Source organism: Patagioenas fasciata, chromosome 2 (assembly GCF_037038585.1).
Source record: "Patagioenas fasciata isolate bPatFas1 chromosome 2, bPatFas1.hap1, whole genome shotgun sequence".
Taxonomy (NCBI): domain Eukaryota; kingdom Metazoa; phylum Chordata; class Aves; order Columbiformes; family Columbidae; genus Patagioenas; species Patagioenas fasciata.
The window spans coordinates 6,986,843-7,004,989 of record NC_092521.1 but is presented as its reverse complement, the minus strand read 5'-3'; the positions used below and the strand labels follow the sequence as shown (position 1 = coordinate 7,004,989).

At 37.4% G+C, this 18,147-nt stretch overlaps 1 protein-coding gene across 1 annotated transcript in view; it reads right to left on the bottom strand.

The window, feature by feature from the left end:
* FAM135B (family with sequence similarity 135 member B) overlaps positions 1-18,147 on the bottom strand; it is a 209,871-nt gene that overhangs the window by 151,083 nt on the left and 40,641 nt on the right. The window lies entirely within an intron of this gene.

The following is an 18,147-nucleotide window of genomic DNA, read 5'->3' as shown; positions in this document are numbered from 1 at the left end:
AAAAACAAAAAAAAAAAAACAAAAACAAACAAAAAAAAAAAAAAAAAACAATCAACGAACCAACCAAAAAACCTGATAAGTTTTAAAAGTGACCTCTGGGACACCTTAGCATCATGGCACTTAGCAAGTTCAAAGCAAAGTTGATCAGAGACAGAAGCATCATACTTCAATAAAAGAAGCTATGGAATTCAACAAAACAGCTGCAAGAACCCTTAGATTAAAAAAATATAAGTGCTTAAAATTGTGCACTCAATATTTGATGCTGTACCAGCTTCCTCCTTAAAGGAACCTGATCACAGTCCTTCAAAATCCAGAGCTGGTGAACGACCTCTGGTCACCCCTTACTCACTACTAATGACTGTGGAGGACAATCTTGGGCTATAAATAGAGGAATAGTCAGTAAAAATAACACTGAAGTGAAAGACGCCATTGCATCAGCATTGTAAACACAACAGGGAATGTTACCAGTATTCAAGTATCATCAAATTCTCTAATAAGCAGTTTAAAGAAAAACACATAAATGTTTTTTGAGAAGGCTTTAGTACATGTTGGTTTCCTAAAATGCCTGATTTTAAGTCAAAGTCCTTGTATTTTCCAGAAGAGGGCTGAAGATAATATTAGTAAATATCCACGGCAAGCTACTAGAGCAATGTGGGACCTGTTGTGGTGAATTACTTCTGTAAAAGCAGTGTCCATGCTCACTTTCATCACTTCCAAAACACTGGATTGCTTCATGAGACACTGCCACTCTCCCCATTCATGCTGTGGTGTCCTACACTCACTGATGTTATGAGTCAGATCACCATTTTGACAGTTTGTCCTTCCAGCTAGACTTGGTGTCCTAGGAAGAGACAGCCTATTTCCATTGTCATTTTAATTTTAGCAAGGAGACACTAACTGAAAATCATAATCCTTTATACAAAGAAAGCCCCATAAAAATCTATGTTTAAAGACTGGAGACTGACTTGTATTTTTAAACGAAGGCTTGTTTTTACTCCCCACATCTCCATTGTTGTCAGTGGAGATAGATACTTTCTTCGTTGGAGATTGTTCAACATATGATACTGGCCAAACTTCTGTAGCTTTGTTCATCTTTACCTCCATTTGTCTCTGCAATCTCTTTGACTCACAGTGTTTGTGCTGATGACATTTTAGAGATACAGTCAACTGACCAAGCCCTCTGACAGCAAGTGATTAGTCGGTTATGTACCATACACACACCTTGAGGCTAAAAACCAGGTCTGACTATTCCCTGCTCAGAAAGCATCAACATCAGCCCAAGTAAAGGAAGTAGAGGAAGGTGAGATGGGGACAGAGCAGGGTGGCTATTCAGTGCTTTCACCATTCTTGTCCATCTCTATCACAGAAGCCAGAGGAAAAACAAACAAACAAACAAACAAACAAGGACAAAAGAACAAAACACTGTGTGATAAAGGGCAATGACTCATAAACCTAGAAACACTCATTTAGGAGAATAAAGCTGCCTCTTGGAAAACACAGCACATACTATCTCCAGGGTAGCACTACTGTCCTTACTGCTTTTAAAGCAGTTTCTATTTTATTGTGAATTTCTTCAGAAGCTGGTGTTTGTTGCTAGCTGGGTATTTTAATCTCTTTATTTATTTGTTAATAATTCCTTGGTTAAGCTGGTTAAGCATGTAGAATAAAGTTACAGTGAGATAACCTTATTCTCCTCTTCACAAATGCCTTCACCTACTGTAAAATTCTAAGGAACAGAGGAACAAAGTAGAAGGAGGACTATAAACATACAAAAATATGCTCTGAGATTAAAACATTAAGAGAAGAAACACAGTCATTACACTGTCTTTTATGCTGTTGTTGTTTGTTTTTCTTTATCAATTAAGTTGTTCCAGTGTTCACTTCCACATGTCTGAATTGGAACCCAGTTCTTATGGCAGTGATTGCATTTCAATAGCTTATTCTGAGCACACATTAGTTGCTTGAGTCAAAGCAGTCACAAATGTCAGTAAATCCTTTCACTGAAACATTGTCATTAACCATTCTCCAGTTTACAGAATCTCTCATTTTTTCTGCCAGTACATCAGAAAAATAGGAGAGGTGAGGTCTTAAACAAAACAATGATTTCAAAACTTAACAACTCATTTTGTTAAAATAAATCAAGCCAGTAATTCTCTTCTAAGATTTTGTGTGATAACAAGATATCTATTTTACACTTTCAAAAGGAGACAATCTAAATGCAATAAAAGGCTTGTTTAGAAAAAAAAAAAAATAAATAGTTACAATATTTTATATTTTACCCTTTCTCATTATAAATTGCAAATATAACAGGGCCTAGATCTCTTATGAGTAATGAATTTTTAGACTATTCTAGGTTAGATTTTTATTCAGAATACCTCTTATTTTCCTAAGACAGTTTTGTTTGTTTCCCCAACACTGCTGAGACTAAAGAATTACCGGAATATATTTTTATTCCTTGAATTCTTATAAAACTTTCTTTTTCCTGAGATGTGTGTCAACCCTGGGGAAAAAGCAACAACAAAACCAAAAATTATGGGCTTAGTTCAGTGAAGTGATTCAATCATGGGTTTATGTCCCTTTGACTTGTTGAATTAGACCTTTCATCTTATTATAGCACAGTCAACAAGCTAGAGCATTTATCCTGAATCATGGAAAGCCATTGAAGTATGTAATCCCTCAAGACTTGCCTTTCGGCACAGCTTTAAGAGTAACAAAAAAAAGTGCTCCCTAGTATTTGGTTTCTCACTTTCAAGTTACAAGAACTTCAACAGTTTGATAAATCAAAATATTTACATCCAGTGGAAAACAGGTATCATCTCACTCAAATATTTGACCTCACACAACAGTATGTAAAGAAGTTGAAAGCAAGGAATATATGCAATTAAATTTGAAAAGGTGATGCACATACACAGTTTGGATCAGAAAGCTTGTTAGTTTGTTTCCTAAATGCACTTACAAAATCTATACCTTTTGGATCTATGCTTGTTTGTGATTTTTTCTGTTTATTTTAATATGTATTACCATTTAAGACTAAGTCTCAAATCGTCTTCAGAATCATGTCATTCTTAGACAAGAGAAATCTTCTAACACTCTGTTTAGTCATGGAAGTATCAGGGATTTGTAAAATCTCAGTGTTTACAATTACCTGATGTTACCTAGTATAGTTTACAGAATGTGATAGTATCATGGTACAAGATAGCAATAATCACTTGCAGTTATTTTGGTGACCTTTTTTAGGTTTCCACTCTGTTGTAATCCCTTGAATTTTTTTCTGAATATGTAAGCCAAAATAAGGACTTGTGATACAGGTAAAAACAAATACAAGGAACATAGTTTTATTTAATCACATGTATTAAACATGTTGGGTTTGGGGTTTTTGTCTGGTTGGCTCTGTTTTTCATTGTATAAGCATTTGTCCTTGTTCAAAATGTTAAAACTAATTTGGGGTTGTTTTGTACTCTGAAGAGCTAACTCAATTTGGATGGATGCCCTGAAAATAATCTTCTAATATTAAGAGAAAAAAATGCTGTTTAATATTCTTGGGAAAAAGGATGACCACAATTTTGTTCGATGCATTAGGCATATGGTCATAGAGAGTGCAGAACCATGAATCACTTTTCTTAAGGTTTACTGTTTGCTACTGCCAAAATGTTATGAGTTAGAGACATAGAAGACAAATAATAAATGATTCTTGAAAAAATTACTCATAACCAAAAGAATATTCAGAAGGGAGCAAATATGAAAGGAGCTGGTTTATTTTATGTTTATTTTTTTTGTACTTTCAAACTCCACTGTGATTTGTTTTCTGCCAACACAACTGGAATTCACAAAGTGCTAGTGGTATCTAGTTCTCTAGGGGTAGATACCCATTCAGCCTTCAACAAAATTAGTGTTGTGTGTAAAGTCACATATCACAGTTGAGAACCTTAACTCTAGATCAATAGCTTCAAATATATGGTCCAGATAGTCATGAGTGAAAACAGTGAACCGAAAGTATCCGAAGAAAGTAACTTAGGAAAACAAGTCAACTTCAGTTCCTCTTACATTCTGTTTGTGGGACCAAACTATACTGGTGAATTTGTACAGGTCACCAAATCCAAGAAGGCTGAAAACAAGCAGTGTAGATTATACCCTTCATAGAGTGGTCATTTCAAGGGTATTTAAATGGAGGAATAAATCTACTAGGGAAAAAACCCCAAAATACCAGGTTGTGCCAGAGGATTTGTAGGGCAGAACTGACTGAGGGCCAGAATAAATGTCAGGTGCCAGTAGGCTGCTCTTATGAGATATAAAGCTTTTGAGCTATTAGGCAGGATTAAATGTGAACACAGCTGTGCAAATTTAGGTCAGATCACTTGAAAAAAAAAAAAAAAGAGTGAAGAGCAACCTCGATTTGTCCTCTGTTAGCACATGCCGACTAGTAAACCAGTTCTGAGTTCAGCTCAGCACAAATCACTATCTGCTTACACCAGTTAATAATAACCTGCTGATGGTATTGTGCATGAAATGAAACATCAGGCAAAATTCAGACAGGAGGGAGAGAGAAACAGAAGGAAAAAGGAGATAATTTCCACCTGGACTAGCTTCCCACTGCCACCTAATCCTCTCTTCTTAACAACTTCCCTACCTCTTATTTCTCCAACTTGTATTTCTTCTTATAACCTTCAAAAGAAAAAGAGGTTTTAAAGTTTAATGGACAACTGAGAGCTAAAACTTCAGATTCCCAAGAACATAATCATCTTCAATATTCAGCAGTTTCTGTGTCTTATCCCCACTGTTCACCTGAATCTTTTTTTCTGATATTCCCACTGTCAGTCGTGGAGACACAAAATGCATCAAAAAGCAGCAACTTATTTGAAGTTTATTTAGGACAGTCAAATAGAATTATGCGTCATTCTTACATTTGACTGTGCTCACCTCACCAATAAAAGGAACTATATTTTTCCCAGTCTGAACTTTCGTATTGTTGTTGGTTTTACACAGAAAATTAGAGCTCTTTAGAGCATGGACTATATATTATTTTCCTGTATTTATAAAAAATCCCCACTATATATATACATATTTATTTTGAGTTCTATTCAAGTTCATACATGACTGATCTCCAAACTGCATGGACCTAGGTCCATACTAAGTCCTTGGGAGTATATTAGGATGTTTGATCTCATTCAAATGTTTAGCAACACCTAAAGGTCAATTCTGTCTGCTTTCTGCATGGGCCACATATGGATGTGACAGCAAGTTGACTGAGGTCCTTCTTAGAAAGACATCAGCATCAGACTCTATAGGGCTGGAAAGGCAATGTAAGAAGATGGAAGAGATGCATCCTCTTGTAGGAGCCATGTGTAAGAGCCATGAGTAAAGGAGATATCTGCTTTACAGCACAAACTGTCATGTCAATAGAGACATCACTAAAAAGTCCAAGTAGATAACAGAGGGACTTCAACATTACCATGATGCTACTAACTAGTGACAGCTAATGAAGTGGTGACAGCTAAAACAGTGAGAAGATGAGAGATGATTATACATTTTTGGCACTGTTCTGACTGCATTTCCATCTCTGTTCACAAAAAGCTTCATTGTATTTTCTAAATGCACTGTAAACTCAGATGTCCTTGTCAGATTTTAAATGCTTATATTGCATTTTGCCTGATCAAATTCACTACAGTTTCACTTGAACAAGTTATAGTCTCCTTCAGATGTTCTGAGGACATTCCAAGTAGGCACATTCTTTACATTAATCGCACTGATTATCCTTGTTTGTGAAAAATATAAAGCACAGACACTTGCTCACGAGATTCATCTCACTAACTAGAAATGCCTTCATATGTATGAGGTATTTAGTTACACTGTAGTCAATAGAGATCTAGCATATACACTCAACAAGATTCATGTGACCATTGACACAAACTTCTGTGCTGACCACCAAGGGTGGTCACCAAGCGTGATTGTGACTTGCTTGGGTGTAGACACATGAGTCAAGTCCACATCTAGTTAGATGACTGCCATTCACAGCAAAATTGCACATATAAACAGGATTTTGAATGTGTCTGCAGAATCACACATGAAAAGAGCAAGAGAGGGAGAATATGTGTGTCTGTATAGACACCAATGTCTTATATGTCTGTAAAAAAAGGAGGAAAAATTAAAAAAAGGAAAACAAACAAAACCAAAAACAACAAACCAAGCAACCAAAAAAAAAAAAAAAAAACACCAGCAAGCAAATCCTCAGAACTTAATGATACAACAGTTTGCCTTTCCTATTTTTCCTGAAACATTTTGCCTTTTATGATACAGATGTAGATGTCTAGCTGTAACAAAGTATCACTGGACTGAAAGGTGTTCAGCACCTAGAAGATGGAAAATGACAAAGGTAAGTTTTGAGTCTCCGTTCTCTCCTTACTTAATGTGCACACATCTTGTTATGATCAGAGACCAATCCACAAAAACTTTTCTGCTTCTTTCAGTGCTCAGAATAGATAAGTTCCTGGAACTGCAATCTGGACTTCTTAGAAGAGTCTCTTCCCTTTTCCAGATTTCAGAAGATGTGTTACAAGGGAGATAAGGGATCCCAGGAAAAAAAGAGATAACTCTGCTGGTTCGAGAAAATATGCATATATTTAGCAAGTCAGGTTTTCTGATATTTTGATTGCTTGATCCAAGTTTTGAACAAGTTAAAGGCTCTTAACATAGCCCTTTTTATTTAATAAAATTATCTGAAATTGCTAACAAAGTAAACATTTTCAGCATCTGCCTTGAGGTTTCATGTGGCATCAGTGAAGTTACCGATGCTTGTAAGGAGCTGATGAATTGTGTGTTTCTAGTGTCAAACCAAAAAAAAACAGCACAGCAAGCAGTGTCATACACACTGAGCAAGACAAGAGCTCAGAGCACTGAAAACCTGACAAACAGTTGTGAGTTCAATTATTATCACCAAAATACTCACAGTCTGGGACAGTATGGGAAGAAGATAACGACGTTGGCAAGAGAACTTGACAGAGAAAGATGGTCAGAGCAGCATCAGCGGAACTAGGGTCTGGGTACTGCTGAAAGGGGGAATATTTGCAATACTGAAATCAATACAGCTTGATGTTTTACTTTCAGGTTTTCAATTTTATATTCTTTTTTTAATAGCCATCATCAGCTGTAAAATGTTTAACATATTGCAAACAAACTTTGAAACAAATGTTTATTCCAAGGGACGTTGAATGTAAACAGTCTGTGGACTGTTTTCTGTCATGGTGGATCTTTGGACAGGCAGGAACTATTAAACTTGAATGCAGCAACAGAGGAACAGGTGCCAGTTTAGAGCAGCATGATTTAAATATAGTCAATAAAATATGCAGAGCCATAATCAGAATGTTGACTTGTTTTCAGTGCTTGGGCCCATGTTGATATAAATAACTGCACCAGGTTTTGCTGTAGAGCAAGATCTAAATTAATTGGTTTACAAACAGAGGAAAAGACTGACTTATTTGTCATGGCATTGCTTGATCTGTGACAAAATAAAATAGGGACAAGTGAGCCACTGCTAGACAGGGAACTAACACAACAGGGACTGAGGTACAGCTTTTGAATAAAACAAGGCTAGCAGAGTCTATCAAAACAACAGGGTAAACATTTCCCTCTCAAATTCAGGCCAGCATCCTTCACCAGAAGGGTGGCTTTGCATGGCTAGAAAGTTTGACTCACAGAAGGGCTGTAATTTTTCCTGAAGGCTTTGGCACTTATTCCAGCCTCAGAACAGCTATCCTTCAAGCTCTGCTTGAAAAGCTGTCATCATGCCACAAGCATGCTGCTCAGTTATCTCATGGAGCTAATGACCCTTCTCAAACCAGCAAGGACTTGCAGGATGCATGTTGAGTTCTTGAGGTTCAGCTGGACAGGGAACTGGAGTTTCCTTTGGAGAGCTTGGGGCACTGGCAACCGATCACATGGCACAAATTACTGATTCTCCAGAGCATGTAAGTGTTGGCTTTGGTGTTGTCCTTAACACACTTAGTTGAGTTGCAAAGCAAACAGTTCCTGAAGAGGAAGGAGATATGCTAACAAGATAAAGATAGCCAACTGGAGGCTATTTCCTTTAAATCCTCTTTGCTTGTGCCTAAACACTCCCAGCCAAGCAAACTTGGGCAATACAACCAGGGAGTTTTCAAGAAAGGCAGTCTCTGAGGCACTAATACCACCATCCTGGATGCCACCTCCATGTCCCTTGAAGTTCTGCTTTCCTAGAAGTGATTAAGTGTGAGCAGACTCGATGTCTGTGGTATGCTGCAGATGTATGTAAATCAGCAATAAACTGCACGTTTCTGATGCAGATAGTGACCTAGTGGTAGCAGCACAGTATGCACAGGAGGAAAATTCATTTTTCTGCAGTCATTTTGCAGCCTGTAATGAATTACATACTGCCACAACTTAGACTGGCACCAGGGTCCAAACAGGCTGGTTTAACGCAAGGAGGGCACACATATCCTGAAATTACAGAGACCACTATTTAGACATAGCCATCAGTTTGTAAGGTCTAAGAAGATGGTAGCAGGAGGAGTTTTGTGCCAAAATAAGACAGAATTGCATTGCTAACACAGGGTGTTAGCTCAAGAGTGGTAAAATACGGGCTCAGGTTGCCCAGAGAGGTGGTAGATGCCTCATCCCTGGTAACGTTCAAGGCCACGCTGGACTGGGCTCTGAACAAACTGATCTGGTTGAAGATGTCCCTGACTATTGAAGAGGTGGATGAGCTAGATGAGCTTTGAAGGTTCCTTTCAATCCAAACTGTTCTATGATTCTACATCTAGGAGATATTTGCCTGATGAGGTGTGGGCAGTGAAGAAACTTTCCCCTTTCAAAAGGGGTTTTTGAGGCCACATCAGAGTTTGGCTGCACTCACTGCTGGCTCCTCATGGAGGCCAGAGTTGTTTTTCTGCTATTGTAAGCACAGATCAGGCTTTGAAGTCTTATGAGCCCTGTCTTCCTTCATGATTTCCAGTGGAGTTAATAAAGAAGGAATGGAAGGAATTCGATTTTGGATCCAAATGATTACTGGGGGCTTTGTGGGAGCTGATCATCTTTACAACTAATGGAAAGGACTGTTATGTACAAACTTTCTCCTTCCAACAATAACTGAGTACCTTATGAACAAAGTGTTGAAGGCTCCTTCAGTATTTCCTCATTCTAGGTAGGTGTCTAAGCTCTCTCCTACCTCTTCTGCTTCACAGGCTGGACCACGCACAGGACAATCTTGTCAGAAGATGTCAAGAGAAAAGATGGAAGCTGGAAGCAGCAGACTTTTACACTCATGATCACCCCAAAAGCTGAGACAGAGAATAATTACATCAAAAGCTTTATAGTCTTTCAGTTACAACATCAATATAAATGTAAATGTTTGGGCAGCAATTCCTATGAGTCATCAGAGAATTAAGGTAATACAGAAACATACATAGCAAAACCATACTTGTTTTTCCTCACTTAGTATCCTATCTCTAGCAACTCACAAAAGAAAGTTAGGGAAAGAATATAGTTGGTGGAAGAAATTTCATATGGTCGTTCACATGAGAAACCCCATCAGGTACAGAAATCTGGAGGCTTTGTGAGGATGAGGCTATAAGGAAATCACATATTCAAGATATTGCAGTGAATTTCTCCCTCCACTCAGCGATCTTCCCTAATTTTATTGCCAGACAAGGGAGGCGTACATTTTGTACCTATTTTTCTGTTTGTATGTTTTTTAAAAATCCTTTGTCAAAGCTCTGTCTCCACAGGGACACTGTATGGCATATTGCAGAAATACTGAGAAAACACAGGGAACATTTCATTGGTGTTCTTGATTGTTGACATATAGCAGAACTAAGTGTGTTTTGGGTACAGGGTGTTTTAAGATGCATCAGTGACGACTGCTTTTACTAGTTTGCGATGGCTTACAGATAGTTGCCTGAGACGTCTATTTAATTCTTGTTGGTTTAGGTAATGCAGACACACAATTTCAATTGGAAACCAGAACCAGACTGTGAACACACTAAATACTGTAGTTTTGTGGAAACTCCAACACTTCCCATATAAATACTGATACTCAAATGACCATAACATGGGAAAAGATTCCAGGACACCACACAGGAACTCTTCCCAATAAAAAAGTTGCAAATTTGGAAATTATGGGAGAATTGTCCCAGGTACATGCCTTTCCCACTCTGAAGTCCTGCATTGTCGTTTCAGTAAGGACAGAAAGTTTATTACTGCTCTTTCTCGTGTCTTTAGTACATTAGATATGCATCCAGTAAAAATACATGTTACGAAGATACTATCTGGTAACATTGGTCCAGCTGCATATTTTCATAAATTTTCAGAATAAATAGATGAAAAGGTGTAACTGTCTCTGAAAAAAAAATGAAAGCAAAATCATAGAACCATAGAATCATTTAGACTGGAAAAGACCTTTAAGATGATCAAGTCCAACTGTTAACCTAACACAGCCAAGTCCACAACTAAACCATGTCCCCAGGAACCATTTCTACCCGTCTTTTAAGCACCTCCAGGGATAGTAACTCAACCACTGGCCTGGGCACCCTGTTCCAATGCATTACAACCCTTTTGGTGAAGAATTTTTTCCAAATATCTAAGCTAAACCTCCCCTGGCATAACTTCAGGCCATTTCCTTTCATCCAATCACTTGTTACCTGGGAAAAGAGACCAACATCCACCTTACTATAATTTCTTTTCAGGAGGTTGTAGAGAACTAAAAGGTCTCCTCTCAGTCTGCTTTTCTCCAGCCTAAAAAGTCCCTGTGCCCTCAGTTGATCCTCATAAGGTTTGTGCAGTGTTTCCTTCTAGGCCTTTTCATATTGTGTCTGATAATTTCAGCAAAATGAAGCAATGCACCCGACACTATATACTCACTGTGACCAAATTACAGACAGAAAAGGTGTCATGTAAATTATTTTAATCCCATTTCGATAATGGAATGCAATCCCAGGAACAAGAATATCTTGATGAAAATATATATCATCACAAATATCTTGAACAACTAGTGCAAATGCACAATCCCACATCAAGCTCCTGAGCTAAGAACCAAAACAAAACAACTTCATGTACTCCACTCCAGGAATTCAGCAGGAATAAAACACCTAGGAAAACCAGAGAAGTTATGAATGAGTAGAAGAAATTTCATTGCCCAAGCAGAAACTAGGACAGCATTTTAGATTAATCAATTTTTATTATGAGCAGGAATCTTCATCAAACAAGGATGAGACACAACCCAATTTTTGAGTGTAATGCCAATCAGAAAGGAAAAACTATTCTGATTTCCACTGACACAGTGGGTCATTTGCTTCTTACTGGTTTGAAATAAAGTGTCATCCCCAAAATTATTAACAGTATTTCCTAAGCCTAAAGGACTAGCGTCCAAATCCTGACCCTGCAGAACTTTTGAGTTCCTTGTATTTACATACCTCACAGGGAACATTCAAGGTCTTTTAAGAATGAAGACTTGGCTTAGAAGAATCACTAACAGCTTCTGGAGAAAGAAGTGACATGACTGTCGGGCTCAGATCAGTCATCTATATTAAAACAAGCAGAAAGTTTGTCCTCAGTCTCCAAACAAGAAAATGAGATGTGCATGAAACTGAAGTCAAGAGAAGGTCATTAACCATGAATTTACAAGCAAAAATAGGTACATGAATATCTAAATAAAAGTCCCCATCATGTGAAGGTCCCTGTTCAGAGCAGGCGTATGTAGCACAAATGTTCCTGTGAGGTTTTCATAGCCTGATCTTTGGTAGCAGATGAATCATTCCTGGTGTCCCACAATCAAATGCTTATCCCTATTATTTTTAACTTTTTTATTAGAAATAAAATAATCAGGAGAAGTTACAATGCACTCAGAGCTCTATGCGGCTGAACAGCACATGAGCAAAGCCTAGCAAATTTATTGGATTTCTTATGACCTCATTTTACCTTTGTTGCATAGGGTCTAGCTGATTTAAAAGTTCTGCATAGCTTTTGCCAGAAACGTAATTTTGTTCCCAGACCTTATAATAGAAGTGATGATGGACCTGCAGGGGTGAAAGCAGCTTCATGTTTGTATCTCATGCTGAATTTTAGACACAAACTTGTTGTGCAAGCAAATACATAAAATTTCATCTGCAAATCAACAAGATACAATGAACAGAAAGCCTCCAAGATCATTTTATTGCCTTTCTAGAAGCAATGGCATTTTTGCCACTTATTTTGACCCCTGCAAATATTTATATCTATGTGAGATACTTCAGGAAAAGGGTAATTTTGGACACCTCGCAGACTCAAATGTGCCTTCAGAATGCCAAACAACTACTATTTTCACCCCTGACACCAGATACAAACATATTAAAGCTCTACTTTCAACAGCAATTAGACACCTAGGGAAAAATTCCGATGCCTAAACATAGAGATCTAGTGCCATTTTATACCCCCTAAGGCACAAAATAAGACTTCTGTTCACAAATAGCAGTTTACCCATGACATAGGAGAATCCTGTTTCCTTTGAAACAGCAGCTGAATACCAGATGAGACATCCTAAAGCATCTCAAATGGCATCACACACTTATGGCAAGGCAACTGAATCTTGCCTCTAAAGTCTACAAACAAATCAAGCCTAGAAAGTGATTTAACTTAGTCTGAAACAATCACCCAGCTAAAATAATTCAGCCTCTGGTAGTTGCATCTCTGTTGTCTGTAATAGAAGCTTAAACACTTGGACTTTTAAACAAAGTGTGCCCTAACGACTAAATGTACGTGCCTCGATGCGGGAATGCATCCCATTCTAAAACTGAAATTCATCTCACTTCTTTTAGGTATATACATTGTCTGTCTCCACATATGGGCTGCTTGTCTAGCAAAGAGAAAAAAAAATAGACACCTTTAGAAAGATACTCCTCTGACCCATTTTTCTACATCTATTTTACACTGAAATGAGTCACACCCTTTCTCATCACAGATTAGCAGGGAAACCTTGGTGCTTATCTCTGGCATACTCTTCTTAAAGACAGATTAAAAATCCCACTTCTGAAAAAGTGGATATTGATCGAGAACTAGATACCTAACTCTCAGAAATATTGCTAGACATCCACACATATCTTTGGACATCTAAGGTGCATTTGAAACTCTGAATTTTAAATTTCTAGATTTCACTGCTCTCCAAAATACAACTCAAAAGAAATCCCTTAAAGGAAACAGATTTTTCAATTATATACATGTCTGACAAAAAACTACTGCTAGGGATCTAAATGAAACTTTAACCCACAGACTGCATACCTCAAAAAGAAAAATACATCACAAGATTAAAAAATTCATCCAAAACTTTGATATATGGACTTTGTGTATGAACATCAGAATAATCACTCTCAGTAATTTTAAATGGAATTTTGTCTGCTTATCTTCTTTATATTTTACTGATATCTAATGACTTCATGGAAAGGAAAAGATTGAACAATAACAAAAAGACCCTAGATGCAACAGGAATTGTACTATGAAACTATGTCCTGTCCATTCACATGTAAAAAATGCATTGCCCTTCACCTAACTTGCAATACAGGGTATTACATTTTCTGGCTAATAAATTTTCCTCTACCATACTCTCTATATCACACCTGTTTCCAGTTTTGATGCTATAAGATAACTACTTTCTTCATCTCATGGAAAGAAATTAAATATATGTATGCAGGGGAGCACTTTAGTGCTCCTCTGTGTTGAAGAAATGTGAATTATTGTTAGTATAAAGTAAAAAAGCAGCAAGTCACTTCTTCCACAGAAGTGATAGCCTGTCATTTTGGGCAAGAAAATATAAAGGCTTATTTTCTCCAACTCATCATCATCAGTTTTTAATGCCTCAGAAGGTCCCTCCATTAAAAAAAAAAAAAAAAAAAAAAGCTTAAAATCTGAAAAACATGGGATATCAAGGGGCAAAGTCTTGCAGTTTTAATCATAATCTTGAACTTGCTGTATTGAATAAACATTCACTGTGGATTTCTGATTTCATCCTCCTATTAGCAGCCAGACACCCATGAAATGTAATTCTCACGCAGCGCTGAAAATTAGGAAAAAAATACAGAACACACAACTATGGCAGGCACATGAATTCATCAGGCCATAAATAGCTAGTTGTGAAATGTTCTGTTCTTCTGAATTTGCATAAATGTCACTATGAAGCAGATGAAGACAGGCAACCCAAGCTATTTACAACTTCTGTCATAAGGAAAAAAAAGCAGTTGTGTTTCCTTTATATCCTGACAGCAGAGACTTACAATGAAAAAGCATTTCCCTGGTGTGCATTTCATGCTTTATGGCAGCTAAGCAACATACAGGCTGCCAGGTAATAAAATCAGTCCTGGTCCAGCTTATACATTTCACCTGGTTTAGAATCTCACTCTGATCCTGCAAAGGAGAGTCAGTGTTGGCTTAGTCACTGAGTCCTGTTTGCAGGACACAACTCTTGCAGATTGAGCACATTTTAGGCTGCTCCAGCACTTTTTACTTTGTGTTTATATGCAGAAATACACCATCTGTGTGTCTTCTGAGAGAAAATCTTGGCAGCAAAGACAACATCATACACTGAGTAATAGCCCAGTGATTCCTGGAATATACTGATTGCAATAAGAGTAGTGATGTTGGGTCCAATTCCGGTCACACTAGTGTCAACAGAATAGCTCTGAAGTCTATCTGTAAGTGTTAAACACCATTTCGGGGATAGCAGAAAAATGAGAAAATAGGAGCCACTATATTCATCTTCTTACTCCGAAGCTGCATCTGAGATCACTATTAAGACTTCATCAATGGCAACATTGTTTACATTAGAGAGCACAAAAGACTATTATTTTAGTGATGCTAATTCTCACAGAAATGTGATGTTGAGCATCTGAAACTACAAGTCAACTTTGATACTAAGTTAAATGCAAAAGCAACTTCAGTATTGTGGAAGTAAAATCTTTGCAGGCTAAATAACACATCTAACACTGTGCAACCTTCTGGCACAATGTAGACTTTGACATTTACCCCTCTTTCCAGTTGTCTCTCCTTTAGATAGAACAGCTTAAAATAACTTGTTTGGCAATTGGTTTTTTGTTTGTTTGTTTTTCAGGATAGTGAAAGAACCTTATTTCTGCTTGCGTGGTCAAAGGATATACTAAGCCATAAGATGTGATTCTACTGAGATCCACTCATTACACATAATCTTATTTCATGAACATGTTAAGACAGAAAAAAAAAAAAAAAAAAAGAAGTCTGTGTCTGTAAAAGTAAAAAATAACTTAAACTCTGCAGCTCATGTATGAAACATTCAAAATGTGGTCATTGAGAAAACTTTCTCCAGAAAAGGTCCTGCTCCCATCCAAAGCAGTAAAATGGCCATTTTCAAATTTTTTTCCATATGACTAAATGCCACTTTTAAGATCAGGAGACACAAACGACTCAGAAAATTACAAAAAAGCATTCTCACGAATCTGTCAAGCTGAATGGGATTGTGGGTTGATAATGTACAAAGAACATTAAATATCAAACAGCATGGAATCTGAACAACATGACATCTGGACTATTTCTCATCATAGTCAGGTGCTCAGCCAGTGATTATCAGTATAGTTTGATTGAGATCGAGAGGGTTTTTTTGTCTACTTACATTGTGGGAGGATATTTCCCACTATATGTTTAAAATATCTTGCCCTCTTCTGTTCTTGTATAATAAACCATTATTTCTGCAGCCGAGGCTTCTGAAAAAGATGATTTCTGTGTCAGAGGGATAAAAATACCCCTAACGTAATGCTGGATCTCATTTAGAAAAGCATCATAAGATTCACAGTTTGAGCTAGAATTTATTATTGAACCTTTCAGCTCCAGGAAAATTTGGAATTGTGCTCTGAAACAGAGCATACACTTTCCTTAGTCAAATCTTTAGAGCAGCATTAAGAAGAAAAAAGATCAAAACTGTTATAAAATTAACCACTAGATTTTAAAATATTTTATGGATTCATTATTAGACATATAGATGAAGAAAAGGGCAGAAATCACTTTTGGATAATAATTTTTAAACTTCCACTTACTTCCTTTAGGTTTGTATTTCTGTGATAAGATTGTAATTTGTATTCCAAGAGCACCAGGTTGAGATGAGACACTCATTGTAATAAGCCCCACAGACAGAGTAACAATACGTAAATAACCCTTGGAACTTAGAAAAACATTGATTTAAATGTGAAACAACCCCTTTTGAACAAAAATCAACCTCATTCAACTTCTTTTCCATTCAGATTGCTGTGCCCATAGAATCTTCTGCATAAAAACTCCAATTTGATTTTCATGTTTGGTTTGGGTTTTTTTTAGGCATAACAAAATGCCTTAATTTTTCAAACATTTAAAATTCAGAAGCACAAAAGGATTTGGATATTTATAGCCCTACTACACCAAAACTGAGGTCAGGAACGAGTTTTCTAGTTGTCCTTCTTCCACCCTATCCAGGGTTTTTGCCATCAATTGGTACCCACAATTCTGTATAAGGCCCAACTGACATAAATTTGGTTGGATTGAGCAGCTTCGTTCCCATTTCCCAAATTAACAGGACAGGGTAGCTTCATGTACATCTTTTTGATGAGATCCCTTGAGCAGCTCAGTAGAGAAGTCATCTTCAGGACATGCTTAAAGCATATGGTAAAGAGTAAACTGCACCCCAAATGCAGTGTCTAGGAGTGTGTTGACTCCAAACTCAAAATACTGGTTTCAAAGGCTGTGAAAGGAGAAGTTTTGGGGACTCAAGGAAGCAGCCTAAGGATCAGAGGGAAGATATATGGCTTACACAGTCAACACTCATTTACTGTTCTATGTCCCCATCTTACGCCTTGCCTGGGAACTCCTACGTTTAAATCTCTAGCTTTGGTTTGGCAATTTTAGTCTTGATGCTCAAATCACTCCTTGTCTGTCACTCCCAGCCTTCCACCAGAAGTTCGTCTGCTGTAGCACAAGCTGCAGAAAGTATGTGTGCTGTGAGTTTCCAACACACTTATTTAGCAAGAGACCACTTTCATCAATATTTCATCAATAAACTGAACTCTGAAGTGAATCTCAACTACCTTCCACCTTTACTCTCCTTGGCTGATAGGGCAAAAAATTCCCAGAGAGGGACAGAGGAAACAGGAGTTTGACCATCCCTAACCTTCAGAGACCTAACTACAGTCATTCATCTGTCAGGGACCTCATCATCTGAAACTCCATCACTTTAGAAGCTAACGAAAATCCTAGCTGGTGTCCTTTATTTTCAGACTTTCTAAAATTTGAGTATTTTAAAAGAAAAACCATAAATGTGGAGAGAGTAGGACTTTTGTGGGGAGTATAATTTTTAGCTGTGGGCACAGTTAGCAAGCTGCAGCTGGAACTTTCAATCTTTGAACAACTCATTTACGACACGGTCTTTCTCTGCAATAAGCTTTTAGTGATGTTACAGCTGTTAAGGTTGTAATTCTACAGAACCAGCACATCAAAGACTCCCTCTGAAATCACCAGCTATTTCAGAGGTATAAAAGAACACATTGTATTTCAGTGGGAATTCAGTACACTGAAAAGTTTGTGAGGAAGCCTGCTTTTTAACAAGTAGGATTTCAAAGAGTCTCTTTTTACAAGGCTAGCTTGTGAACTGCTGGCTAAGCAACCAGGTGCTGGAGCTGATTCCAGATATAGCAGGTCTTCAAAATTACAACAGTGCTGTATAAAAATAAGATGGGGAAAGTATAAACTCTGAAGAGGATAAAAATTTGTTTCCACACTTCAGAAAATTTTGGGATTCAGCTAAAAGGATTCAGGGATGTGTCAGTAGCAACTGACCATGTGTGGCCTCTTCTGAGCAAACTTAAGAAGATTCAAGCGTAAAGATTCTGGTATAAAACACTGTATTTCATTACTATTCCTAATAGTAAGGAAAATATCTCAGTGTTAAAACTTAGTAGTTCTACAAAACCCATCATATGGGAACTTCAGCAGTGCTTCATCTCTACATTCCCTTGGGAAGTAAACTTACATTATCATCCTTATTCATTAACTACATGTAGGCTGTGAAATGTTTGCTAAGAGCAGATCAGGAGAAAGTGCTGAACAGAGAATGCCATAAACACATTCATAAATGATGAAACTAAAGATCTCTCTAGGCCT